The 26,254-nt window shown below is 43.9% G+C and overlaps 1 protein-coding gene, 1 long non-coding RNA gene and 4 other non-coding genes across 18 annotated transcripts in view; 5 read left to right on the top strand and 1 right to left on the bottom strand.

Moving 5' to 3' along the window:
- The window catches only part of RNASE9 (ribonuclease A family member 9 (inactive)), a 172,731-nt gene that overhangs the window by 4,420 nt on the left and 142,057 nt on the right, over window positions 1-26,254 (top strand). For 8 of the 13 annotated variants that reach the window (XR_006203676.1, XR_006203675.1, XR_006203678.1 and 5 more), the window contains exon 2: window positions 9,381-9,521. The gene's annotated coding sequence lies outside the window, so the exon portion shown is untranslated. Of the gene's footprint in view, window positions 1-5,641; window positions 6,013-8,933; window positions 9,170-9,380; window positions 9,522-14,872; window positions 15,132-18,081; window positions 18,361-18,393; window positions 18,595-26,254 lie in introns of those variants that run through there. The other 5 variants (XR_006203677.1, XR_006203679.1, XM_042942588.1 and 2 more) reach the window with 5 other exon arrangements.
- Window positions 7,579-13,341, bottom strand: LOC122222278. Its single transcript, XR_006203686.1, has 3 exons — window positions 13,253-13,341; window positions 8,426-8,686; window positions 7,579-8,282 (listed from the first exon to the last, which is right to left on the bottom strand). It is a non-coding gene; the product is annotated as an uncharacterized LOC122222278 (long non-coding RNA).
- TRNAL-UAG lies at window positions 8,747-8,828 on the top strand. Its single transcript has one exon. It is a non-coding gene; the product is annotated as a tRNA-Leu (tRNA).
- Window positions 14,784-14,865, top strand: TRNAL-AAG. The gene has a single exon. It is a non-coding gene; the product is annotated as a tRNA-Leu (tRNA).
- TRNAY-GUA lies at window positions 20,712-20,802 on the top strand. Its single transcript is given in 2 exon segments — window positions 20,712-20,748; window positions 20,767-20,802. It is a non-coding gene; the product is annotated as a tRNA-Tyr (tRNA).
- On the top strand, window positions 22,038-22,123 carry TRNAY-GUA. The gene is given in 2 exon segments: window positions 22,038-22,074; window positions 22,088-22,123. It is a non-coding gene; the product is annotated as a tRNA-Tyr (tRNA).

Genomic DNA, 26,254 nt, shown 5'->3' with positions numbered 1-26,254 from the left:
CTTCGGTTTCTCCCAGGCACCTGGAGCACCATCAACCTGAAAGGACACTAAAAAAATGTTAGTGGCCAGTCATTTGCTGAGCCTCCAAAATGATGTTACCAAGCTGTAAATCAGGGAGAATGGAAACCTGCAGTCACAGCTTCTCATTCTTTCTGTTTTCCCTTGCTAAGCTCAGCTGATTTCTGCTGAGCTCCATAACCATTATTGGAAGTAGGAGGATAGAGGTAGGTTTACTTCTTGTTCATCTTATGGGAACAGCTCTTTAATATTACGAATTTAAACTTAATATTTGGGGAGAGTGTCTCACCAGACTTTCTATTTTTGCTAGGTGCTGGTTCTTGACATCTGTCCCTCTTGTTTCTCCCACCCAAAGAGGCTGCCAAAATTCTAGCCCAGTTTTGCAGTAATTAGCAAGTGTCTTCAGAGCTACAAAGGTCAATGCTTCCCTTACCTCTCAGATTCTGTCTTTTGTTTAGATTCTGGCCTAGTCGTTGCTTACTACCATTTTAAGTATTTTGATGCTTTTAAGAAGATTTGGTAAAATCTTATCCAATATTCTTATCATTTTTCCTCAAAGAGTTTGGTCCAAATTAATTAGCCCACAATTACTAGAAAGGACATTAGAGTTGGAAGAGCTGTAACATCAATCATATTCTACCACATGAACTGAGAAGCAGAGAAGGCATTACTGTAGGAAGAACACAAGGGAGAGCATGGGGAGGTGATAGTGAGAGAGGGAGCCTGCCTGCACACCTTCTGAGTCCCTGGCTGTGGCCCACTCCAGAGGCCTCAGCATGCTCCACTTTTGGAATCTATGAGATTTTCCTGGATCCTTACAGAAATCCTCCTTTTTTATTTTAGCAAAAATTGTTTTCAACTTAAAGACTCTCAAGTACCCTAAAGTGCTCTCAGTCTGTGCCTCTTTACCTTACCGCTTTTGTCTTCTAATATTCAGATCAACATTTACCCAATGACAGGTGTATATTGACAACAGATCTCTGTCCCAGTCAACTTGATCCACTTATAATTCCCCAAACAGAACTCACACCTTTTTCAGTTGTGATCATTTGCTTATCATTTCTTCAACTAGAGTGATTTCCCCTTTCACCTTACCTGTCAAACACTACTTATCCTGGAAAGACCATCTCACTGTTCTAACTCAGAAAGCCTTTGCTGTTTACCAAATAGATTTCATCTCTTCTCTCCTCTGAAATCCATGATACTTTTTCTTATCCTTGCTGTTCTTTCCATTTCACTCCCACTCTCAAAAGACTGAAGAGGACAGATATAATGGAGGTGACCCATGGCACCTAGGAAGTAAGCATCCAGCCTGACATTACCCACTCAACATATATTCAGTTGCTTATGAAATTATCAAATTGTTCTGTTCCCCTTCCCATATTTCTTCATCTTATATGAAAGACTGTCAAAAGATAACACATATTTTGATTTTATTTTTTAGTCTTCCAGACCTACTTCTAAGTTGTGGTTTCCTATCTATTCCTATTTTTCTTATTTTACTTTTTAAAAAAGATTTTATTTTTAAGTAATCTCTACACCAAGGTGGGGCTTGAATTCACAACCCTGAGATCAAGAGTTGCATGTTCTACCAATGGAGCTATCCAGGCACCCCACCTGTGTCCATCTTTTTGAAAATGCAAAGAAAGACACAAAGAAAGAACAAATGAGAAGGCAAAGGAAAAGGGAAGGAGATTCTAGTGCACTTAGCTATAGACTACTAAGTTTATTTTGTTTTAAGAATCATATGCAAAAAAGTAAAAAAAAAGAATCATATGCATTAACGGGGCACCTGGGTGGCTCAGTTGGTTGAGCATCTGACTTCTAATTTCAGTTCAGGTTGTGATCTCATGGTTTGTTGAATGGAGCCCATGCACTGATGGCAAGGAGCCTGCTTAGGATTCTCTCTCTCTCTGCCCCTTCCCACAAGCATGCATGCTGTCTCTCTCTCTGTCAAAATAAATAAACATTAAAAAATCATATACATTAATATAACGTCCTCAGCTTATACCTCAGCTCCTTGAAGGGAAGGTTGTATGGTTCATACTTCTGAGTCTCCAGCTACCTAGCCAAGAGACCAGCACATCTCAGGGCATTAATAAGTATTTGAAATGGAGAGCTAACAAATGCAGATATATGTGCAAAGAAAAAAGGATATCATAACCCACAGAAATCTGGACTACCATGGAATCTTTTACTTTCCTCTTCCTGGAATTGTTGGTAAAACAAACACTAAAAATCTCCAAGGGCATTCCAGCTCTCATACAGTTTAAGTGTAAATTCCAGGAAACCAGGTGGTACCTGAATTCAGGTGCCAATTCTCATATGTATGTGGTCACTAAATGGTGTGCCAGATACCAGCACACAGAGCATCCTCATGGAAAAGTGGAGAACTTACCTAAACATAAACATATGGTTACCTACTGAGAGTGAGAATCTCTAAGGTAATGTCCTCAACCAAACACTAAGCAAACACTAAGTAGAATCAGTTTGACGTGGCATGTGCCTTCAGCCCTGCTGGGCAGGTTCCCCTGGAAAATGTCTTGCCTCCTCTCTCAAGTTAGTGCATAGTTTCAGACTCCCAAGGAAACATGCTTTCCACTGGGAGAAGCCTCATTCTGTCCTGCTAAGTGGATGACCAGTGCCAGCCACCTTTAGGCTTTTCTTCAGGCCTGAGCAATGCTGGGTGTGGTCTGAGCTGCATCTGGGTGCTCTCAGGTTTGGCAAGTAAGATAGGCAAAGGGGATGTTTCTTGGACTCAGCTTCTACAAAACTCTGCTTTTCTAAGACCTGGAGGGAATGTCCTTCCATCCCAAATAGGTTGAGCTTAATTGCAGGATTTGAGCAAGAGAGTTCATGTTTTTAACAGTGTGAGGAAACTAAGACTGAGTATTTAGGGGATCAGAGCAAATGAAAACACAGTAGAGAATGTCACAAAACTCCCCAGAAACTGACTGAGATGAGAGGCCATGGAAATGCAGGTCCTTTAAAGGATGTGCGGTTCAGTTCTTTGACTCATGATGTGATTCTCATGACATGTGATTCTCACTGTGGACACCAGAGAGCCAGGGTTCAAACCTGTAAGATCCAAACCTATGATGCTTAAACTAAAAACAATAGTTACTTCCCAAGACTTCATTTCTGCATTTCATTAGTGTCCCCACTCCCATTTTGGACCCAACAACCTTGTAAGACTGTTCTGTCCCATCTATTAAAAGATTCAAACTTTGCAGTATCCTAAACACAAAATGGAGAAATGTGGCATATAGCCATACATAACTCAGCCAGAAGAGGGGAGGACAGTAGGGCTTAGTGTATAGCTATCCTTGAGCCGCTGATTCCCTCAACCAGCTGGGGAAGGGTGGCATCTGACTTTATACAAAAGTTGATGGCTTGCTTTTTTAAATTTAAGTTCATTTATTTATTTTTGCGGGGGGAGAGAGAGAGAGAGAGAGAGAGCAAGCAAGCAGGGGAGGGGTGGAGAGAGAATCCCAAACAGGCTCTGTGCTGTCTAAAGGAAATCTTTTAAGAATTGAAAAGTCAAGCCCTACCCTACAAACATTTGCCTGGTGCCCTGGAATTCCTGCTGACTTATTCTGCTTTCCATAGCCCCTTTAAATATCACCTGCAGATTACTCTGGTCTCTGTAAAAAGCTTTCTCTTGCTACTTCTGTTCAGACCTTCCACTACTGTCTTCTTGCCTTTTATTTCTTTCTCCCTACACTGCTCATGGCTGTCCAACTTTTTTTCTATCGGGATCATTTTGTAAGCACTGTTCTCAGGCATTATGCCCAGGTGAACCACAGGAATGCAGAGGGACTGAGTGGCTGGCTAGCTGGCTACCTCACTAGAGGAAGAATGTTTAATGGAACTGAAGTTTTTAGGTATGCGAAAGAGAAAACTTGAGGGACATCATCACCATCCTCAAATACCTGATAGGCTGCCATGAGGAAAGAGGAAATAGAAGTATTCTTGGTGATAAAAGAGAACCAACTCTCAAGTTACAGGAAATTGTTATTTATAGACATGTGTATGCATATACTTCCAAAAAAATCCTTTTTACATTTATTTATTTTTTGAGAGACAGAGCACGAGTGGGGGAGGAGCAGAGAGAGAAGGAGACACAGAATCTGAAACAGACAGCACAGAGCCCAATGTAGGGCTCGAACTCACAAACCACAAGATCATGACCTAAGCCAGGGTTGGACACTTAACCAACTGAGCCACCCAGGTGCTCCTGTATATGCGTATACTTAACTAAATGTGTAAAAGACTCATACACTGAAAATTATAAAACATTAATGAAGGAAACTAAAGAGGACAGAGATAAATAGAAAAACATCCTGTGTCCATGGATTGGAAGAATCCAAACTATCCAAAATTGTTAAAATATCCAAACTGCCCAAAGTGCTCTACAGATTCAAGACAATCCATATCAAAATCCCAATGGCATTCTTTATAGAGATAGAAACAAACAATCTGAAAATTCACAGGAATTCACAAAGGTCCCTAATGTGAACTATGGTTCTGGGTGAGAATGATGTGTCAGTGTTGGTTCATCTATTGTAACAGATACACCACCGTGGTGTGGGATGTTAATAATGGAGGAGGCTGTGTATATGTGGGGGCAGGAGGTATATGGGAACTCTTTATACTTTCTTTAATTTTTTAATGCTTATTTATTTTTGAGAGAGAGACAGTGGGAGCAGGGGAGGGGTAGTGAGAGAGAGGGAGACACAGAATATGAAGCAGGCTTGAGGCTCTGAGCTCTCAGCACAGAGCCCAACGTGGGGCTCTAATCCATGGACTGGATCTCGAGATCATGACCTGAGCAGAAGTTTGACCCTTAACCTACTGAGCCACCCAAGCACCCAAACTCTTTGTACTTTCTAATCAATTTTGCTGTGAACCTAAAACTGCCCTAAAAAATAAACTCTATTTAAAAACCCCACAATATTTCTGGATTTCCATGTATCTAATAATGTAGCTTGTTATAAAACATAAATATAAAAAGCAAAATATAAGAAGCAAATATAAGAAGCAAAATATAAGAAGCATTGTAAGAATAAGATACATAAGACGCAAAAGTTGACAGAACTAAGAGGAGAAATAGAAAAATACACAGTTATCATTGGATATTTCAACAATCCTCTCTCAGTAGGTGTTAAACAAGTAGACAAAATATCAGTAAGGGCATAAAAGGTTTAATCAACACAGTAACCAATAAATATATGGTTGTGAGAGGTAATAGAATAGATTCCTCAATAAATTTTGCATAAATTTTACTATGCATCTTTGAGTAGCTCAGTTGATAGAGTGGAGGACAGTAGGATGCACATCCTGGTAGACATCCTTAGGTCTCTGATTAAGATCAAAGGAGAGTTCAGGTATTGCACACTACTGACAAGGGTGTGGACTCCACCTTGTCTAAGCCCATACAATGGACATGATAAAAAAAACACACTTGGACTTAGAAAATCAAGTGAAATAGATTGTAAATATAAACTGTATTTATAATTTGTTTTTTCTTTGAATACTGGGTACAATTGCAGGATTTCTGCCCCCATAGTCATACAGAAGTCTGTGGTAAGTCTTTGAAATTAGGAGACCAAGTATTCTACTTTTGAGAGTTGAAAAAAAAGGAACCACACAGTAGTGGGTGACATTCCCTGTTCTTGGGCTGAGATCTTGCAGGTGCATTGTTCTGGGACCTCAGCCTTCCCAGGCTTAAAGTCTCTGAAGTTCTTTCACAGATGAGAAAGATCTCCAGCAGCAAGTTTTCTGGGGGCCTCAGGCGATTGTTTTGGGCATGTACTGCACTTTCCAAATGGTCCAGGAGAGGATAAGGCTGCAAGCATTTCTCCTAGTTTCTCCTGCACCCTTGCTTATCATTATGTCTTACCCAGCAGGACAAATAAACATGCCCAGAGATCACAGAAGATAGCACCATTTTCCATTTTCTGTGGTTCATTTGAGATCTCTGTGTTTCTACAGGTGGGTATCCTTAAGTGGAAGCTCTATCGAAATCCCAAAGGGTGGTAAAGTGGCCACTACCATTGTCCAGTATTGGGAAGCCCTTTTCCCTGTCCCTAACATTAGGATTCACTAGGGGTGCCTGGGTGGCTCACTCAGTTAAGCATCTGACACTTGGTTTTGGCTTAGGTCATGATCTCTTGGTTAGTGGATTTGAGCCCCACATCGGACTCTGCACTGGTGGTGAGGAGCCTGCTTGGGATTCTCTCTCTCTCTCTCTCTCTCTCTCTCTCTCTCTCTCTCTCTCTCCCTCTCTCTCTGCCTCTCTCCTGCTTGTGCTCTTGCTCTCTCTCAAAATAAATAAACTTAAAATAATTTTAAAAAAACATTAGGCTTCACTATTTTGCTAAGCTTTTCTCCCTCACTTATAAATTTATTTTATTTGTGATTTCTCATTTATTCCCACTGCTGTCAATTAAGCACACATATCTTCCCTGGACACTGCTCTCAAGAAGTCTCAGGTCTTTGACTTCCTCAATTCTTTTTCCTCACTTCTACCAGAATTCTAAATTACAAAACTGATCTCCAGGGCGGTGGTTCTCAAAGCATGTTCCCTGGCTCAGTAACAGCATCAGCTCGCAACTTATGAGAAATGCAAGTTCTCAGGTTTACTAAATGAGAAATTGCAGGGGTTGTGTCCAGCAATGGCTTTTTAACAAACCCTGCAGGTGATTGGGTGCACGTTAAAGTTTGAGAACCACTGCTCTGTGCTTAAAACCCTGTCCCTCTCTCCAGTTATTTGTCTCCACACAAGTGGCCCCAATGTGCCTACACCTATACCCTTGAAAATGCATTGCAGTTCTTTTTCTGAGAGCCCCACAGAATATGTCAGAGTTAGCATTGCTCTCTTTATGTTGAAGCTTATGGGATTCCAGAAAGAGATCTCTGCCTCTATGCCCTTTTCCCCCTTCTTATAAGGACACCAGTCATATTAGATTAGGGCCCACACTAAAGACCTCATTTTAACTTGATTACCTCTGTATAGACCCTGCTTCTAAATATGGTCACATTTTGAGGTACTGGGGATTTGGACTCTATAGATCTTTTTTTTCGAGGGCGGGGGGCAGGGGAGAGGGGGACAGGATTCCACCCATAACAAGGACCGTAGAATTTTACAGGAGGCTCTTGGGGGGGTGGGGAATATCCTTTATGTGTCCCAACACCACCATGGGATTATTTTTCCCTTCTCTTGGGAAGCATAATTGATTAATAGACAATGACTATTGTCTATTTTTAGGAAAGTAAGCCCGGTCTGGCGGCTTCTTCCCTGACATAGGCTGTATATTTGCAAGAGAGAGGGAAGCATAAAGCATAACCATACACAACCTCCCTGTTTAAAGCTCTTTGTGTAAAGTTGCCCCCAAATATCCTCAATTTTATCAAATAAATAATGTTATCCAAATATGATTGGATGTCACCAGGGAGCCACAATTTCCACCTTCAGAAGGCAGAAAATTAGCCGAAACATCACCCAACCCACATCCCCCAGCCATTCTCTGTGACACAGGCACCTTGTTTTTCTCTGAAGACTAGGCACTAACTGTGAATTTATTTCTCTGCTACTGCCACACACTAGCAAAAGAGACACATCAGCTATTGGCATTCTGTAATTTCCACTTGGATGTAATCAAAAGGAGCATGGAAACCAAAGTTTGGTAGGCCCAGAACAGAAACGCTGACATTTGGAGAACTGAGGTGTGTCTACCTTCCCTGTGTCAAGAAGAGAATAGGTGTGAATCTTTTTTCTCCCCCATTCTGGAACCTGGCTTGGGCTTCCGGGGAAGATGAGAAGAGGGAAGTTCTCCAGAATCCTGGGTGCTAGGAGCCCCCGTGCGGGCTCAGAATCACGGCTCCGTCCCCAGGGAAGGGCGTCTCTGGCTATCTCCGTCCCTAGTCGCCCGTAATAACAGGCGCCACGTGGCTACTACTGATCAGGGGAAAGGGGACCTGTCTGGCAGACGAAGAGTTAGTTCTAAAGAAAGGGACTGAAGGCTTCCCAGCAGCAGGAACCGATCCATTCTGACACAGCCTTCCTTTCGGGCAAGCAGGACGGGGGGAGGAAGACTCTGTAGCCTCTGTTCGGTCCAGACTAGGGAGCTGGCGGAGATTGGCACCGCCTATTTGCAGTTAGGTCTCAAAGGAGCAAAAGGGAACCAGGAGGCAAGCTTTTCTTCTCGGTGGTTTTAATTCACGTCCTACGCTTCCTGGAGACTCGAAGACTTCTCTCCCGGCTTCGGAACCGAAAAGTATCAAACTCAAAATGTAGCAAAAGCTGCTGCTTTGGTCTTCTTTACCCCACCAGCCCCACCCCGAAGCTATCTGGAGTCTAAAAGAGTTCATTCATCCGTTCAATAAATACTTTCTGAGCGCTTACCAGGTGCTAGGCGGAAGCTGACGCGACCCCTGTCTTTGGAATGCTCTTAGGTTCTAGATCCCAAGAGCTTCGCTCCCGGAGCGGATGGTTTGGTTTGAAGATCTTTCCCTTTAGTTACTGGAGTGAGAAGAGCTGTTCCGAGGTGGGCGGATGCAGATTGGAATCCTAGTGGAGCGAAGCAGGGAGGGAAGAGTCTCTTCCTTAGGGTCCTTTGGTGATACCTACAATCTTGGTCCCAGGTTGAAGGTTTAAAGACCAATGCTGAAAAAAGGAGCAGAAATGTATAAGTAGGAAGTGTAGGCAGCCCACTTCCGTGGATTTGGTAGCGTGGCCGAGCGGTCTAAGGCGCTGGATTTAGGCTCCAGTCTCTTCGGGGGCGTGGGTTCGAATCCCACCGCTGCCAGGGTTTTGTTTCTAGTCCTAAGTAGTCACGGCCTTTGCCTTCACTCCAAATAAAACTATAGTACCCCTGCGGGATTTGACCAAAACTCAATGTGTGGATTTTCTGACTACTCGGCTCTTGACTGATGGGGTGGGACTAGTGAATGAAGGACTCCGTTTTACTGGCAGGGAGCTCACAAGCAGATCTTTAAAAGACGCACTCCTCCGGATCCCCGATCCCCCCGCTATTTGGAAGGGAGAGGATAAGGCCTTGCTGGCCAAAGGATGGCATTTAACCTGGGCACTTAGGAGAGGAGAGGTAGTCTTGGAATCTTGACAGAACCTTGAAAGTGCAGTAAACAGGTAAGGTGGGGCACGGAGGGGAGCAGGGAATGAAGTCAGCCTTTGCTCCTAAGGGGTAACTCGGAAAATTTCAGCAGTTCCACTCAGAGCCAAGGTAAAAAAATTCAGACAGTTGCACAGGGCGCCCAAAGTGTCCCTGTGGTCCCCGGTGCTGCCTCTCGGACCCCTAATGCGTTACCTACAGGATGTTCCGTCTTATTTCTCTTTCCAGGTGCCTCTGGTCTCTCTGCTACTACGGCACCCCCTCCCAACCCACACTCTGTCTCTCCCTCCAAGTTCACCACAGGACAGCAAAGGAGATGTGTTAAGCAGGAAGCTTATCGTCAAGGGAGGCAAGTTCTCACCAGCTCAGGTAAGTGATTCAACCACCAGACTTGAGCCAGGCCAGGAAGACCACTCTGACTCTTACCTAGCCCCCAAAGAGTCCTAGGATGGGTTTGAAGTAAGAATTTGAGCACTTTAAGGAACATTCTCACTTTCTGGCCTTTGAGGGCAATGCCTTTCCTGCACCATGTACGTGTATAGCCTTTGGTACCTAGAGGGTGCATTAGGCATGATTTGGATACATACACATGTTTATGAATATATACCGCATTCAGATTTGAATCCAGGCACTGTCCCCTCCTCAAGGCTTTGAGAAGGAGTTCTCTGCTCATTTTAGTAGATGGTGGTGGAACCTGACTGGCCTGTGCCCTAAAGGAGGCAAGAGTTAAGTTTGTCCATGTGGCTTGTTATTCTAGTCAACATCAACAATAGTGACATTTTTGGACCGGATAATTCTTTACTGTGGGGGTCAGAGGTCATGTGTAGTATAGGATGTTTAGCAGTATCCCTGGCCTTTACTCACTGGATACCAGTAATACTGTCTCAGTTATGACAACTGAAAGTGTCTCCAGACATTGTCAATGTCCCTTAGGAGACAAAATCGTTCTTAAAGACTGAGGGTACAACTATTATGTCCCACTTTGTGGCTTGTTTTCTCAGTCTCTCAACAGTGTCTTTGAAGGGCAAAGTCTCCTAATTTTGATGAAGTACAATTAATCATATTTTTCTTTTATGGATCATGCTTTTGGTGTTGCTTCTAAAAAAAATCTTTCCCTGATACAACTTGATAAAGATATCACTCTAAATATTTTATAGTTTGGGTTTATGATCCATTTTGAATTATTTTTTTATGTGGTGTTAAGTAGGGATCAAAATTATTTTTTAACATTATTGAAAAAACTACCTTTCTAAAGAATACATTTATCGTGATGAGCACTGAGTAATGTGTATAGAATTGTTGTATCACTATCTCATACACCTGAAACTAATATAACACTGTGTTAGCTATCCTGGAATTAAAATTAAAAACTTAATAAAAAATAAAAAGTAAATTAAAAAAGACTACCTGTCTCTACTGAATTGCCTTTGAAACTTTGTCAACAATCAATAGATAATTTATGTATGGTTCTATCTCTGTACTCCTGTTTTATAGATCTATTTTTTATATTTTAATACCAATACTATGGTCTTGATTAGAGCAGCTTTTATGAGTCTTGATGTCAGTCAGAGTGAGTTTGCTCCAACTTTGTTCTTCTTTTTAAAGTTGTTTTGGGCATGCTATATCTTTGAATTTCCATAGGAATTTTGGAATCAGCTAGTCAATTTCTAAAACAAAGGAAAAAGAAAAGAAAAGAAAAACCAGAGTCACATGGCTGGCTCAGTTGGAAGCACATGGGACTCTTGATATCATGAGTCATGAGTTTGAGCCCCGTTTTGGGTATAGAGACTACCAAAAATAAATAAACTTTAAATTTAAAAAAACATGTCTTAAAAATACATTTAAAAACCTTGTTATTTTGATTAGGATTGCATTGAATCTACAAATCAACTTAGGGATAATTGATATCTTTTTTTTTTTTTTTTTTTTTTTTTTTTTTTTAAATACAGATTTGAATTTTTTTTTTATTAAATTTTTTTTTTAACGTTTATTTATTTTTGAGACAGAGAGAGACAGAGCATGAACGGGGGAGGGGCAGAGAGAGAGGGAGACATAGAATCGGAAGCAGGCTCCAGGCTCTGAGCCATCGGCCCAGAGCCCGACGCGGGGCTCGAACTCACGGAGTGTGAGATCGTGACCTGAGCTGAAGTCGGACGCCCAACCGACTGAGCCACCCAGGCGCCCCAGGGATAATTGATATCTTAATGATATTGAATCTTCTCATTCACAAACGTGAAATGATCCAAGGATCCTTGTATTTAGGTTTTCTTTTATCCATCTCAGCATTTTTTTTCCTGGTGTACAAATCTTGGACATATTTTGTCCCTAAGTATCTCACATTTAATGTAAATTGGATTGTTTTTAAAATTGTCAGTTTCTGATAGTTCATTGCTAGGTACAATTATATAGATATAGATATAGTATATAGACAGTAATATATGCAATTAATTGTAATATTTACTTTCTATCCAACAACTTTGCTGGATTCACTTATTAGTTACAGCTTTCTGTAGATTCTGTAGGAATTTTACATAGATTTTCATGTTTTCTTGGGATAAAAGATACCTTTACCTGTTTGTTTAAACCTAGATGCCTCCTGGGGCCCCTGGGTGGCTCAGTCGGTTGAGTGTCTGACTTCGGTTCAGGAGCCCCATGCCGGGCTCTGTGCTGACAGCTCAGAGCCTGGAGCCTGTTTCTGATTCTGTGTCTCCCTCTCTCTGCCCCTCCCCCGCTCATGCTCTGTCTCTCTCTCTCTCTCTGTCAAAAATAAACATTAAAAAAAAAAAAACCAAAAAAAAAAACCTAGATGCCTTCCATTTCATTTTTTCCCCCATTTCCCCTGCACCTTGTTGAACAAAAGTGATGAAAGCAGATGTCCATGTTTACTCCCAATCTTACAGGGAAAACATTCAGTCTTTCATCATTGAGCATGATATTAGCAGAAGTTTTTCATAGCTTCCCTTTATCAGGTTGAGGAAGTTTCCTTCTTTTCCTAATTTGCTGTGAGTCTGTGTCTGGAATGAATGTGGACTTTGTCAAATGCTTTGTCTGCATTTTTTGGTAAGATCATATGATTTTTCTTTTTAGTCTGTTGAAATAATAAATCACATTGATTGATTTTGAATATCAAACCAACTTTGCTTTTCTGGGATAAATCCCACTTGATCCAGATGTATTGTTATTTTATATATTGTGGATTCAACTAGCTAAAGTTGTTCAACTAGGAGGAACTGGATTTCATATTTTAGCCCCTGACTGGTGCACTCACTCTTGAGTTACACCTTCTTACCCTATTCTTGTAAGAGAGATCTTCATTTTGTTGATCCACAACCAACAAAACTGGCAGAAGGAAGAAGTAACAAATACTTGTCCTTGGCTCAAGTAATTGCAACTCAACATCCCCAGGCCATCACACTCTAAGACAAAGCCCCCCACTTCCCCCTCATCCCACAACCAGACAGGAACCGAATCTTCTAAAGTGCAACCTGTGCATTTGAGTCTGGAGGAAACCTGAGCTACACTGCCCCCTGGTGTACGATTTATCCTGCACAATATCCATCAGGACCCCTAGTCTCTCCTAATGTGGAAAATCTCTGAAGTGTCCTGCAGATCACTCTAGGAGTGGCACCAAACCCTCCCCCAAGATTCCCCGCCTCCCATAGCCTCCCAGATTCCTGGGCTGAACTTTGGGAAGAACGCTGTGGCGCTGGAAGGGGCTTCTCTGTCCCATCTCTTCTATAAACTGTGTAAAAGGTCATGGAAAAGCCAATACTTTAGAATATATTGATAAAGTCAGCTCTGAGGATTAAATGAATGATTTAAGACCCATGCAATCTTGAACTGGAAGGCCCATTCTCAGCTGTCATTTCGGGTATGTATTTGGTCCTAGAACTAAGGCTAGTTCAGTCCAGAGCTCACTCCAGGTGTGTGGGAGGAGATAAGGAGGTGAGAAGCCTTGGGTCATCCTGAGATACATACAAGAACGAGGCTGAAAGACAAATAGAAGAACATGGAGGGATTAGGGAAGAACCCTTCCGATACGTGGCTCCACATTATAATCTGTGAACAACTTCACCTCTGTTCCAGCACACGGTCCTTACCAAGTCACATGGTCTGGCATGTGGTAGTCAAGCAGCATTGCCACTGCCACTCAGGCATTGAACCTGGCAACTTCTTGGCTGCGTCACAGCAGGTATCCAGAGAAACAGCCTGTGTCAAGCAGGTTTGGACATGACAGGTGGGACAAGTGAGAAGTCCTTAAAAGAAATAGAACTGCTTGTTGGAATATCCTCAGGCACTGGTTTTCTATGTTGGCTGCATGTGAGAAACTATACAATACTGATGCCTGGATACCACCCATAGAGATTATGAGGTAATTGGTCTAGAGCCCAGGTCCACGTCAGAATTTTTAAAAGTTCCACACGTGATTCTAATGCACAGAGCTAAGAACTACTGCTCTAGGGATGTCATGATTATTTTGGCTGTGATGTGCTGGAGCAAAAAACCGACAGAACCCGAAAGCTCTTTTGAAAACTGGAGGCAGCTATCAAATGAAGGCAACTTGTAAACAGGGACAGAGTATCCTGCAATAATAAAAACTGCCTGATGGGAGAGGGGAGCTGCAGGGACTGGCAGTCCCAGTCTGGCCTCTGTGCAGCTGCAGGACCGTCTCCTGTCACTTCTCACTAAAATGTTTTTCTCGGAAAAATGAGCACATCGTGTCCCTGAGCTCAGAGGAAAGCCTGGAGATGACGTTCCTTCCTGGGGCTTGGGCATAGCTCTGCAGTGTGTGTGGAGACCGGCAGAGTTGGTCAGCAGGGAACTTGAGCGCTGCTCTCTCTACTCGCCTGGACATTCCCCTGCACAAATTCTGGAGTGACAGGAGCAGTCTCAGAGGGTTGATTTTGCCATGCTTAGATGCCAATGTGGTGGCCTGGGAAACCACTAAGGTCCTAAAAGCCCTCAGATTCAAAAGAAATGAGCACCCGCTCTATGAGAGCAGAAAGAAGACATCTCCAAGTGTCTTAGGAATGGAGTGTAAAACCATATAAGGGGCTTCGCTTCCTCTGAAGAAATAATTTAGCAGAGACACATGCCTGAACTCTTTGATATCTCACCTAGTAAAAGAAAGGACTGTAGATTTCCACTGGCATCTAGGTTGTTGGTTAGATTCTAGCTCTAAGTAGGTGTTCAGGCATTTGCAAATGCCCTAGATCTCCGTTTGATAAGACATGCTCCCTCGGAGCAAGGATTTTGTGGCTTTAATTAGCTTGAATACTTCATTGATCTTCCCTAAGATATTTGTAGCAAGACGGAGAGGAAGCCAACATAGTCGACACCTGCAAAAGGCCCACAGCCTTCTCTTGTGTTACAAATTTCATTCACTTATTACTCATGTACTCTTCATTCACTCAGTAAAATATTCCTCTTTAAGCCGTGGGTGGGAGATGGACAATCCAGAGTCTGCGAGGAAAGTAAGCTTTCGCGATGAGCCCTACTGGTTCCTCCATCCCTTCCTCCATATGTTCTTGAGATTTGAGACTTCAGAACACAAATCTATGTAATAGAACGGAGATGTAAAGGAAGGTAGTTACCATCAGAAAAAACCAGGCAGAGCCGCCACAAGCCAGCGGTAGCGTGGCCGAGCGGTCTAAGGCGCTGGATTAAGGCTCCAGTCTCTTCGGGGGCGTGGGTTCGAATCCCACCGCTGCCAAGTGGAATTTTTACCAACAGCGGAACTGAGGTCAGAGGATGACGAATAATCACTCCAGTGTCTACATAGGTAGCACCGGAATGGGTCTGGGGTGAGTACACGAGGGTGAACTGTTAGGTCAAGTGCAGAGAGCGCCTGTTTTCTGGCCTGGGTAGCGCTCTGGAAAGTTTTGCCAACCCGCAACGTTTTGATAAGTCTTCAAAGACAAAGTTCACCAGGAGGTTAAGGGACGGCAAGAAACAAATGTTAAGACTTCACAGTGGCAGGTGTGTCCACAGAAGTAGCTGTCACACGCGGATTGATATAAGGATTGATAGAAAGGCTCAGAAAGGACAGGGAGTGCTTTTTTGTTTTACGTTTTTCCCACTCATAAACGGAAACGCACGGAGGCTTTGGAGCCAGTCCAGGAGCAAAACGTCCAGAGGAAACTCCTTTGGCAAGATCACAGGGCTCAGACCCTAGGGCTGTACTGTCGCCCGCACATACCTGCAACTTTTGCGCCGGCTCCTGGGTTCTTAGGTCCCCGTTGGCCTGTTTTCTGGAGCCTTCCGGCTCGCGTTTCTGCCTCCCCACTCTCAAGCCCCGTTTCTGCTATCTCGACTCAGTGTCTCCCGGTTCCTCCAGGTCTTCTCGGCCAGGAAGCGAGAAGGAAGGACACGGCTGAGCGAGACTGTCCGAAGATGCGTCTCGGAAAGGAGGCAATGCCCGCGGGAGGAGGGAGGTGTTTCGGTTTTCGCAGACCTGAGTCGGGGATCCTTGATGACCAACTTGGAAAATAAGCTCACTGCCCCCTAAGCGCTTGCTCTCAGAAAGCCCGAGAAAGTTTCGACCCCAAGTGCGAACTCCTATCAGACATTTTCACGTCTTGAACTGTCAGAACTTCCGGATCTGTGCGTGTGGTTTGGGGCCTCCCCCGAAGAGTGGATGGGTGGAACCCAAGTGCAGTCTAAGATTTGCCCCTCTCACTGTGTCTCTTTGGAGAGATTGTGGTGAGAGCGCTTTTGGGCAACGGGAAGAAACTTCCTTTCGAGGAGGGGGTGAAGAAACGGAGGGGGCCCGTGTCCTTAAAAGAATGACCAAGAGAAACTTCAAGTTTCTGGGCTGCTTCTCCATCTAGGAGTTCGAGTATGGTTGTTCCTCTTTTGCTTAAGCATACTCACTTAACAAAATCACAATCCTTATTTAAAGAAAGCCTTCTGTCCCCGCACTCACCTGGGTCATCTAGAATGGAGAGAAACAGTAATGCTAGACTGGCCTCAATTTAAATTCATGGCGGTGATCTCAAGCGTGTCTGCATGACAATCTTACAAGTTTTTGAGAGTCCTCTACTATATAGGATTCTTAAAGACTGCTGTTTCATCCCTTCTCAAAACAGCCATCACTCCGCATGCATTCTAACGCTCAGCTTTCTCCTTCACCGAGAAAACAGAAGCAGTCACAGGAGAACTTCTACAAGGTCCTCATCCACCTGCTGCTTTCTGAGTATTTTTAGGACTCCCGTTACTGTGGATGATCTATGCGAGATCCTAGCTAAGGCCATCTCTACCCTTGGTGCAGGAGATGCTGTCCTCTCTTGCTTACCCCAAAACATTCTTTCCAACACTTGTTTCTTCTCTGCTCTGCGGGATCATTCCCATCAGCCTACTGGTACGCGGCTATTAAGATCCAATTATCAAATAAAAATAGCACGTTCTGGCAGCAATGATGGGAGCAGATACAAGGCTCGCTTTATACTCACGGTCACTCTAAATCTTCATGCGGCTTTTTCTAGGTCTCTTAGTATCACGCTAATAAGTGGTGCAAAGGCCTGAAATTCGGTTGCATGGGTGGAGTGTGAGAATGGACATTTCTGTTTTCTCCTTAACCTCTTTCACCCCAACGCTGGTAGGAGGTGATGTAGATCAAGATGTATGCATCTTCCACAAATTAGTGAGTGCCTATTTTTTGCCAAGGATTGTCCTTGGCTGGAGGAGGTAAGGTTGTGATCCCAGGGAATTCACTTCCTAGAAGTCAAAGGATTATTTTCTCAAACAAACGGTGATGTTCAACCCAATCACCTTCCATCTAGATTACAAAATATGAAAATAAGTGAAGAGGTTAAGTATGAGGTAGTGTGGCAGAGTGGTCTGAGGTGCAGGGTTTAGGCTATAGTCTCTTGGATTTGTAGGTTTGAATTCCACCACTGCTAATGCTTTGGTGTTTTTAAAATAAAAAAAAAATCCATCCTTTAAACTTCTCTTACGTACTAAAAAGTTAGTACAAAAAAATGTGGTCAACAGCAGGTGTCTAGTCATTGAGGGAGACCCTCACAATCCAGCCAGGTACATATTACTGATCCCTCAGTGAGAAGACATATAAATTTCCTTTTTCTATAATTTACAGAGAAAAGGGAATTGCTGCTCCATGAAATAATTGAAATGTTGTGGTCTCCCAAAACCATTCTGATCAAAAAGAACTAGGCTGATTTCAGGTTTGGGGCAAGAAACATACATGAAGAGCTGGCAAGGAAGCAAGAATTTCTGCAAACTACTAGGCCATGGCAAAAGTTCTCAGGAGCCAACAACAAGTTTCCACTGGCCAAAGATGGAACAAATGGATGACCAAAAGGAATACCTACTCCAAAACATTGAATATAAAAACATATAATGATCTCCTAAAGGCAGAAAGAAAAACAACCCATTGATCACCAGTGGGGACAACCAGGGAGAAAATTATTTAATGTGAAATTCGGCAATTAATGGGTTAGAATCAAGCATTATCCCTACCTATTAAATGTACATTCTGTTTAAGATAACCAAGTAGCCTTAGCTGGTGAATAAAACTTCTGTGAAGAGGAAATCAAGCCAGTAAATATGGATGAAATATAAAATTGGATATCATGATTTAGCTGTGATGATATTAATATTTAAGGATAAGCTGATGGGGCAATTTGCAATGGAGGGATCAGGCTCTCTGTATGTGAACCCACTGATCAACACTAACATTTAAAATTGAAAGATTATGTGACTTTTGAGCTGATACTCAATACGTGAAGTACATAGAATTGCTTCTGAAGTACTTTTGTAAAAACTCTAACCTTAATCAAGAATTGACAGTTAATGTTCTATTTTCAAGAAATGAAAGAGCAGTATAAATTAAAATGAAGGAAAGCATTAGATTTGGAAAAACATATAACATTGTCCAAAACAACTGATTCATTTATTATCTCACTGGCAGAGAGAGAAAAGAGGAGAGACACAGAGACACTGAAAGAGACTGATCCAAAATAGAGGAGATTTACACACAAAGCAAACAAATATATGCGTAAAATCTGTTTCGCTTTTGATTATATTAAAACCTCTATGTGCCATTTTGAGAAAATCAGGGAAATTTCAATATGCATTATGTAATAAATGTTACAAAAGAATGAATATTAATTTTCTTAGGTATAAATTTGTGGATATGTAATAATGTTCATATGATTAGAGAACCATACTGAAATATAAATGGTGATAATACATGATATAGGTTTGTTTTATCATACTTCAGATAAGAGGAAATAGAAGAGGGGACCCAGGCTGGTTCAGCTGGTAAAGCATGAGACTCTTGATCTCAGGATCATGAGTTCAAGCCCCACATCCAGTATGGAGCCTACTTAAAAAAAAAAAAAAAAGAAGAAGAAGAAGAAGAAAAAGGGATAGATAAATTAGTAAAACCCTGAAGATTGTTGAATCTGGATAATGATTATGATTATGGTATCTCACCATTTACTTTATATGAAAATTGATAAAATAAAGATAAAAATGAAATTCTTTTAGACTTGTGAAAATGTTACATTATTATGCTTAGTATTTACAAAAATCTGATGCGAAACATAAACTTCACTTATGTAGTAAAAACATTCTCATTCTCTAGAACCAAGTAAGACTTACTATTCTATTTTTAGTGTCCTGATATGTATCCCCAATGTGTAGGTGTTGTTTATTTTATATTTATCCTGCTCATCTATGATTGGACTATTTCATTGTGCAGATTAGTTCCCATTGGTTCAGATTACTGTTATTTTAACTACGTTTACCAAAGTTTGTACTTCTTACTAAAACTCCTGTAACATTAGTCTTAGATATTCAGGATTAACCACTCATTATTTAAAAAAATTTTTTTAAATATTTATTTATTTTTGAGACAGAGAGAGAGAGAGAGAGCACGAACAGGGGAGGGTCAGAGGAAGAGGGAGACATAGAATCTGAAACAGGCTCCAGGCTCTGAGCTGTCAGCACAGAGCCTGACGCGGGGCTCGAACCCACAGACCGCGAGATCATGACCTGAGCCGAAGCCAGACGCTTAACCGACTGAGCCACCCAGGCGCCCCTAACCACTCATTATTTTAACATTTACATTTTATATTCTATACCTTGTTACTCTTAATGTTTTGGGGAATGGTTCTCTTAGAGATTGGTAAATCAGTATATATACATCTGAATAAATAAAATTAGTCAAATCAATTTATTAATTTTTCAATTAATACACTTTATGTTTGGGGACAGTATTATGTTAAATTAAGCACAGAGTACAGAGTTCCCATATATACTCTAACTGCCCTTCATCCACTGTTGTCTCCTATAATGATAACGTGCACTGCTGTGGTATATTTTGCTGCAGTTGATGAGACAATTTTGAGGGTTTATTAATAATTAAAATCCAAAGACACATTTTCACTATGGCAAAATACCTGGGCTCAAAATCGAAGCTTGCTCCCAACAAGACAAGAGAGGAATGCAGCACAGCCTGAGAGGACCAGAGCATGCAAAACTACAAACCCAGCCTGGCTGACCCTTTCTGCCTGGTACCACACAGAGAGAGTAGTACCGGCTCAAAGGCACTGCCCCTCACCCGGATCCTCGAAGGTGCAGACACACCTGCCGCCCACACACGCTCGAGGCAGGGGCACTTGAGTGTGGCTTGTTGTGCCTCTGGGAGACCTTCGCTGGATGGATGAGATGTCTTGGGGAGCATGGGATCTGAAACGTCTGAAAAAGACGCGGAGCTAAGGCAAAGGAGTCCAACCGGGCTCACGCCGGTGATCTCTGCCACTCTTGTCTTCGGTGCGTCTCCGGGAATCCCACAGAACCGTGAGCTATTTCGGGGAGCAGCCGCCTCCGCCACAGGAATCCAGGTCGGGGGGCAGAGGTGGGGAGACAAGTGCCCAGAATGGCCGCGACGCCGGGGCCCCGTGGCCGTGGTCTCTAAGCCTGGCCCCAGAGCCTTTCCCCATCACTTCCCAGTAAGGGTCCCCACGCCAAAAAGTGAGCCCCACTGGGGGCGCAACGCGGCAGGCGCATGGTGGGTGGGTGGCGTGGGGACGAGGCGGGGGCGGGCACTCACAACACGGGGGAGGCGAGGGCGCTGAGAGGCGTCGTTCCTTCAGGGGCCTCCACCTGAGCCTGAGGTCCTGCGGTTCGCGGCCGCCCACCCGGTGCCCATGGGGTGGGTTCTCCTTTCCCTTGCTCCGCAAGCCCTCCCCACCCGACCCATGCATCTGTTTCGCCAACGCCTCCATCTCCTCCCCCCTCCCTCTTATCCGCTTTCTGGCCCCTGACAGACGGCCTTAGTACTCACCCACCCCCCCACCCCCATTGTATTAAGGAACTCCGGGAGGGGAAATGACGCCACAGGTGAGGGCCCGGGTTGGGTATCTTGAAAATCCCGGTCCCAGGACACCTGACTACCATCACGTGGAAGCGTGTGTTTGGCTCTCTTCAAAGGGACTTTCCGACCAACCCAAGACAAACTGCACCTGTGACGGACCAGTGTCTTGGCTTCGTCATTTCCAGAAAGAGCAGTGACTCAGCTCCAGTGCCGTGCACCCTTCGATAGCTCAGCTGGTAGAGCGGAGGACTGTAGACTAGACGCGATATGGACATCCTTAGGTCGCTGGTTCGATTCCGGCTCGAAGGAGATGCCTGTCATTTTTACTGGCCCTCATGAAGGCCTCCATCGGCTAGTGTCAAAGGCCTCGCAGGAGGGACCAAAGCCAGGAAACACTTTCAGAACTCCTATACAGCTACGTGTGTGCTATCTATCCACAGGGAACACACCTGCACCTCTTTTCCGCAGTCCGCACACCCATGGCCTGCAGCGCGCAGTCTGCTTGGTACTCCTGCCTTATCAAGGAGCCCTGACGCCAGCCCTTTTTATGCACCCGGTGCTCTAGCTCCGGGATCTGCCACCACCGTTTTTGCTAAACATAGATCCCTACCAAACAGGCACTGTCCTGGGCAAGCCCTGGAGGCTGATAAGCACACAGGCCATCACACGGGTCTTGGGCATCCTTCTTGAAAACCCACTCTCTCAACGTCTCAGTCTCCTCCTCAGCTTCCTCCTAGCTTGGTCGCCGTCTCACTTCTGTCTAGCCCAACTTCAGACTCTTGAAATTGTCTTCGGTGCGTCTCCGGGAAGCCCACAGAACTGTGAGCTATTTCGGGGAGCAGCCGTCTCCGCCACAGGAATCCGGGTCTGGGGGCAGAGGCGGGGAGACAAGTGCCCAGACTGGCCGCGACGCCGGAGCCCCATGGCCGTGGTCTCTGAGCCTGGCCCCAGAGCCTTTCCCCATCACTTCCCAGTAAGGCTCCCCGCGCAGAAAAGTGAACCCCGAGGTCCTGGGGGCGCAACGCGGCAGGTGCATGGTGTGTGGGTGGCGTGGGGACGAGGCGGGGGCGGGCACTCACAACCCGGGGGAGGCGAGGGCGCTGAGAGGCGAGATTCCTCCAAGGGGCCTCCACCTGAGCCTGAGGTCCCGCGATTCGCGGCCGCCCACCCAGCGCCCATGGGGTGGGTTCTCCTTTCCCTTGCTCCGCAAGCCCTTCCCACCCGACGCACGCAACCGTTTCGCCAACGTCCCTTCCCCTCCCCCTCTTAATGACTTTCTGGCCCCGACGTAGTCCCCCCATCGTCTCCTCTCCCACTGTATTAAGGAACTCTGGGAGGCGAAAAGACGCAACAGGTGAGGGCCCCAGTCGGGAATCTTGAAAATCGCGGTCCCAGGACAGCCGGCTGCCATCACGTAGCAGCGTGTGTTTCGTTCCCTTCAAAGGCAGCTTCTGACGAATCCAAGGCAAACTGCGCCTGGGGCGGTCCAGTCTTGGCCTCGTCATTTCCAGAAAGAGCGGTGACTCAGCCCCAATGCCGTGCACCCTTCGATAGCTCAGCTGGTAGAGCGGAGGACTGTAGACGCGATGTGGACATCCTTAGGTCGCTGGTTCGATTCCGGCTCGAAGGAGGTGCCTGTCATTTTTACTGGCCCTCATGAAGGCCTCCACCAGGGGCTAGTGCTTAACTCCAAAGCCCTCCTCTGAACCTGGCAGGGTCAGGATTACAGCAAACTCACTCTCACAATCCAAAGCCAGGAGAAGCTTTCGGGAACCCCTGCACAGCCAGGCGTATGCTGTCGTTAAGGAACACCTGCACCATCTTTCTGCAGTCCACAGACGGGTGCCTTGCAGCGCAAAACAGTCCACCCTGCTGGGGCTTTATGGAGGAGCCCTGAGCAGCCACTTCCCACACCATCCAGGGCACTTTACACTCATGCACCCACCCCCTGTGTTCTGGGCTCTGCCACCAACACCAATTTGCCCAGATGGGCAGATCCCTGCCAAAGAGGTGGCCAAATAGGTGCTGCCCAGGGCAAGCCCGGGAGGCCCCCAAGCACACAGGCCAACACAGGGGTTAGAGGACAACCTTGGCATCCTTCTTGGAGACTCACTGTTTCATTCTCTGTATCTGTGCACGGGTGTACTCTGTTCTTTCCTCTATGTTTTTGCTTCCCAATTCCAATGCTGGGTAAATATTTTGACCTACAAAGACAGAAATGGCTCATCTTCGTGCTTAGCGTAGTATTTGTACAGAATTGCCCTTGGAGAACTTTCAAATAATTGCCAATTCTGGACTGCACCTTAGCTGACATTTGTAGGATGCAAATGTAATTTTGTATGTAGTTTGAAAGGGATGATTATAACTCTCAGTGGCCTATTTACGTGGGTGTCTAGATTGTTGCTCCTGACAGACACAGGTTTTATTTGTGTTGCACTTTTTGCCTCTGGAGTTTTGTGGCTTTTGTCATAAGAACAGTGATCTTTCCTACTCTGTTCACACCATTGGGCACACACAGCTGATCTACATGAAGACTTTATAACTCTTTCTCAGCAAAGAGACCTTAGGTTTGAATGTCACCATATGCAGAAATTAGCATTGTGGGATCAACGATGAAATTTTTGGCCTCTCTTTGACACCCGAGAATTCTACTTCTTTGTGCACTCAGCTAATGCTTCCACCATTACATTTAGACTTGCTTTTTCCTGTCTACTGAGAAATGTTCCCTGAGAATATGAACTGAGGCAGGTATTCATCAATAAGGGTATAGTAAGTCCTACATCCTCTTAGCTCAAGAATCTAGGTCATATTGGCTCAAAAAAGCTGTCACTCCTTAAGACTGTGTATGTTTTAGTCACAAACCCTTTAATAGGTACATAATCTGTCCCAACTACTGTGATTGTGCTGGGGAACGAGAGATTAAAACATAGGTCTTGCCCTAAATAGTTTAGTGTTTGTAGGGGACAGACAGATGGAAGCAGATAATTAAAATATAATGTCCTGAAAACTGTAGTAGAGGTACATAGGGCATTCCATGCAAATCTAAAACTAAAACTAACCTTGGAAAGTTTTAATTCAGGCTGGGGTAGAGGTCAGAGTAAAAAATGGGAGAGGTCTCCTGGTAGCACCAATGGCCTGGAGTCAGTTGATTTTTAGAACAGGAGACTAGATCTGTGATCAGGTGAGTTCAGTGGACACAGAACAGCTTTAGAAAAATACACAGAAACCTGAAGAGTGTTGATTTTGTGTGTAACTGTATATAATATCACTAGAGCATACATACAAGTCCAGGACTAGCCAGAAATGAAGTATTGATAATCATGCATGAAATTAACCCAATCTCATCATATCCCTTGGGTTTTAATTGCTACTCACTCCAGAAGCAAGGGGAAGATTTCTCAACATCCTGTTTGTCTTCATAGAGAAAGCACCATGGCTTTATCACTTGATCTATATGTTATTCTAGCAGAATGGCAAGAAGAAGAAAAATGGATAATGTTCATGTACTTCAACATTCGCCTCCACTCCCGTTATCACTTTCTCTGCACATACATTTTTGTTGCTGCCTGGCTTGGGTGAGCTGACAGATAAAGGCAGAAATATTTCTAATGTCGAGAGAGGAAAATCTTATGTTGAATGAAGGCTTTACTTCTTTTTCAGATTTGACTAGAATAGGGAATTGGGAAATTTCCATTCAAGATCTCTTGAGGGGTGCCTGGCTGGCTCAGTTGGCACATGCAATTCCTGATCTTGGGGTTGTGAGTTCAGACCCCACTTTGGGTGTAGAGATTACTTAAAAACAAAGTAAAATAAAAAAAATCCTTTGAAATTGTCTTCTTTCTTTCTTAAACCTCACCATCTCTTTACCACCTGGGTAGCCTTTCTCAGCAAGTACTTCCTCTAACTGGGTTCCTGATGCCTGGATCAATATAATTCTTGAATGCAGGTCACCCCCAGTGGTAACTAAATAGTTCCAAACAGGTTATAAATAAAAAATGTTTACTTTTCACTAATGGGATTAATTAGAAACCAAAGCTTTTGTCACTCTCCTCCATCTCTGCACTTGTGCTAATACCAGCAGTCAAGAAGGATGTAGTCCAAGACTGGCAAAAACAAACAAACAAACAAAATATATACATATATATGTATAAATGCATATATATATGTATAAATGTATATATATGTATAAATATATATATTTATATATGACTATTTGCATGTAAAATCCATAAATGAGAAACCTAAGACCTGACCTCAAGTGGGATATGTTTTCGATCAGTGTGTAAAGGAGAGTGGAAAAATGTCGGCGTCTGTTCAAGATGGAGGACAAGGGATATCTTCCTCTCAGGTACATTTTTGCCTGCTAGTCCTATATTGCACACAGACTGAAATATCTTGGGGCATTTTGTGGCAAAGCCTCCTTATTTAAATAGTAGCTTTTAGAGGGGTGCCTGGCTGGCTCAGTTGGTAGAGCACTGGACTCTTGATCTCAGGGCTTGTGAGTTCAAGCCCCATGTTGGGTGTGGGCCCTACTTTAAAAATGTCAGATAACGTATCAGATAAACTCAGAGCCTACTAAAATCATTGAGCACTGTCCAATAAATAAAACTCTCTGAAACAGGAGAGGGTGAGATCCTAGAAGTTGGTAGCCTTGAGAGATAATACAGTGACTCAGAATCAGAAGGCACCCTCCCCCCTCTTTTTTTTTTTTTTTTTTTTTTTTTAACCAGGCAGAAAAAGTGAATCTGAGAAGCCACACTTGATATTAAAACATAAAAAAACAAGCAGTTTCTTCATAGGCAGGGCTTGGTTTCCTGAGTGCTGTTCCCATCCCTGCAGCCTCACTTTCCCCCTCAGTATGTCAGATAACAGGGCAAGAATCTGGGTCACAAAAAGGGGAAATGAGTTCCTGTCCCTCTGTCCTGTAGCATGACCCACCCTCAGTGGAAGGCCAACACTGTCACAGAAGATGGCAAGTATTGCTCTTTTTACAGGTGGGCTTTTCTGCCTCTCACCTTAATATTCTAACGGGGGTGCCTGGGTGGCTCAGTCAGTTAAGTGTCTGAATTAAGTGTCCCACTTCGACTCAGGTAATGATCTCACCATTCAAATGGGTTGGAGCCCCACATCAAGCCCCGCATCGCACTCCTCACTGACGGAGCAGATCCTCCTCCGGATTCTGTCTCTCTTCTTCTCTCTCTGCCCCTTCTGCACATTCAATTCCATTCCCTCCATTCCCACCTCGGCCCAAGCTCTGTGACTCAGTCAAAATGTACCATGTTTCCTGGCTTACAAACACCAGGTGATGACAAGGTTCTCACTCTGCTTTGATCTCTCTGCCTCATCCTTTATCAAAGTCCTTCCCATTATCTCTGAATCATTTCAGGATCATCTTTTACCACAATCTTCTCCTAGCTCCTCAAGATTCAATTTGGTTCTCCTCCTCTTTGTCTCTTTGGTACTCCTTGATTACTTTCACCTTTCCACCTATCACAACATACTGATGGTATACTTTCACATCCTCTTTAGGAGTGAGCTCCTTGAAATTTGGGGCAATGCTGTATTCATTTTGCATAGGACAGACCCAGCATATATGAAAATATTAACTGGCCTAAGGCATTGCAGCATCAGTTCAAGGAAGATGAGGGTTGTGAATGAATCATTACAACTCGGAGTAATAACTAGAGACCTGCTTTATTGGAAGACCAAAAAAAGCCCCATAATTTCTTCTAAGATAACAACCAGAGATGACATATCCCAT

The sequence above is a fragment of the Panthera leo genome, chromosome B3 (assembly GCF_018350215.1).
Source record: "Panthera leo isolate Ple1 chromosome B3, P.leo_Ple1_pat1.1, whole genome shotgun sequence".
Taxonomy (NCBI): Eukaryota; Metazoa; Chordata; class Mammalia; order Carnivora; family Felidae; genus Panthera; species Panthera leo.
Note: the sequence above shows the minus strand (reverse complement) of the source record. Positions and strands in the feature narration are given on the sequence as shown.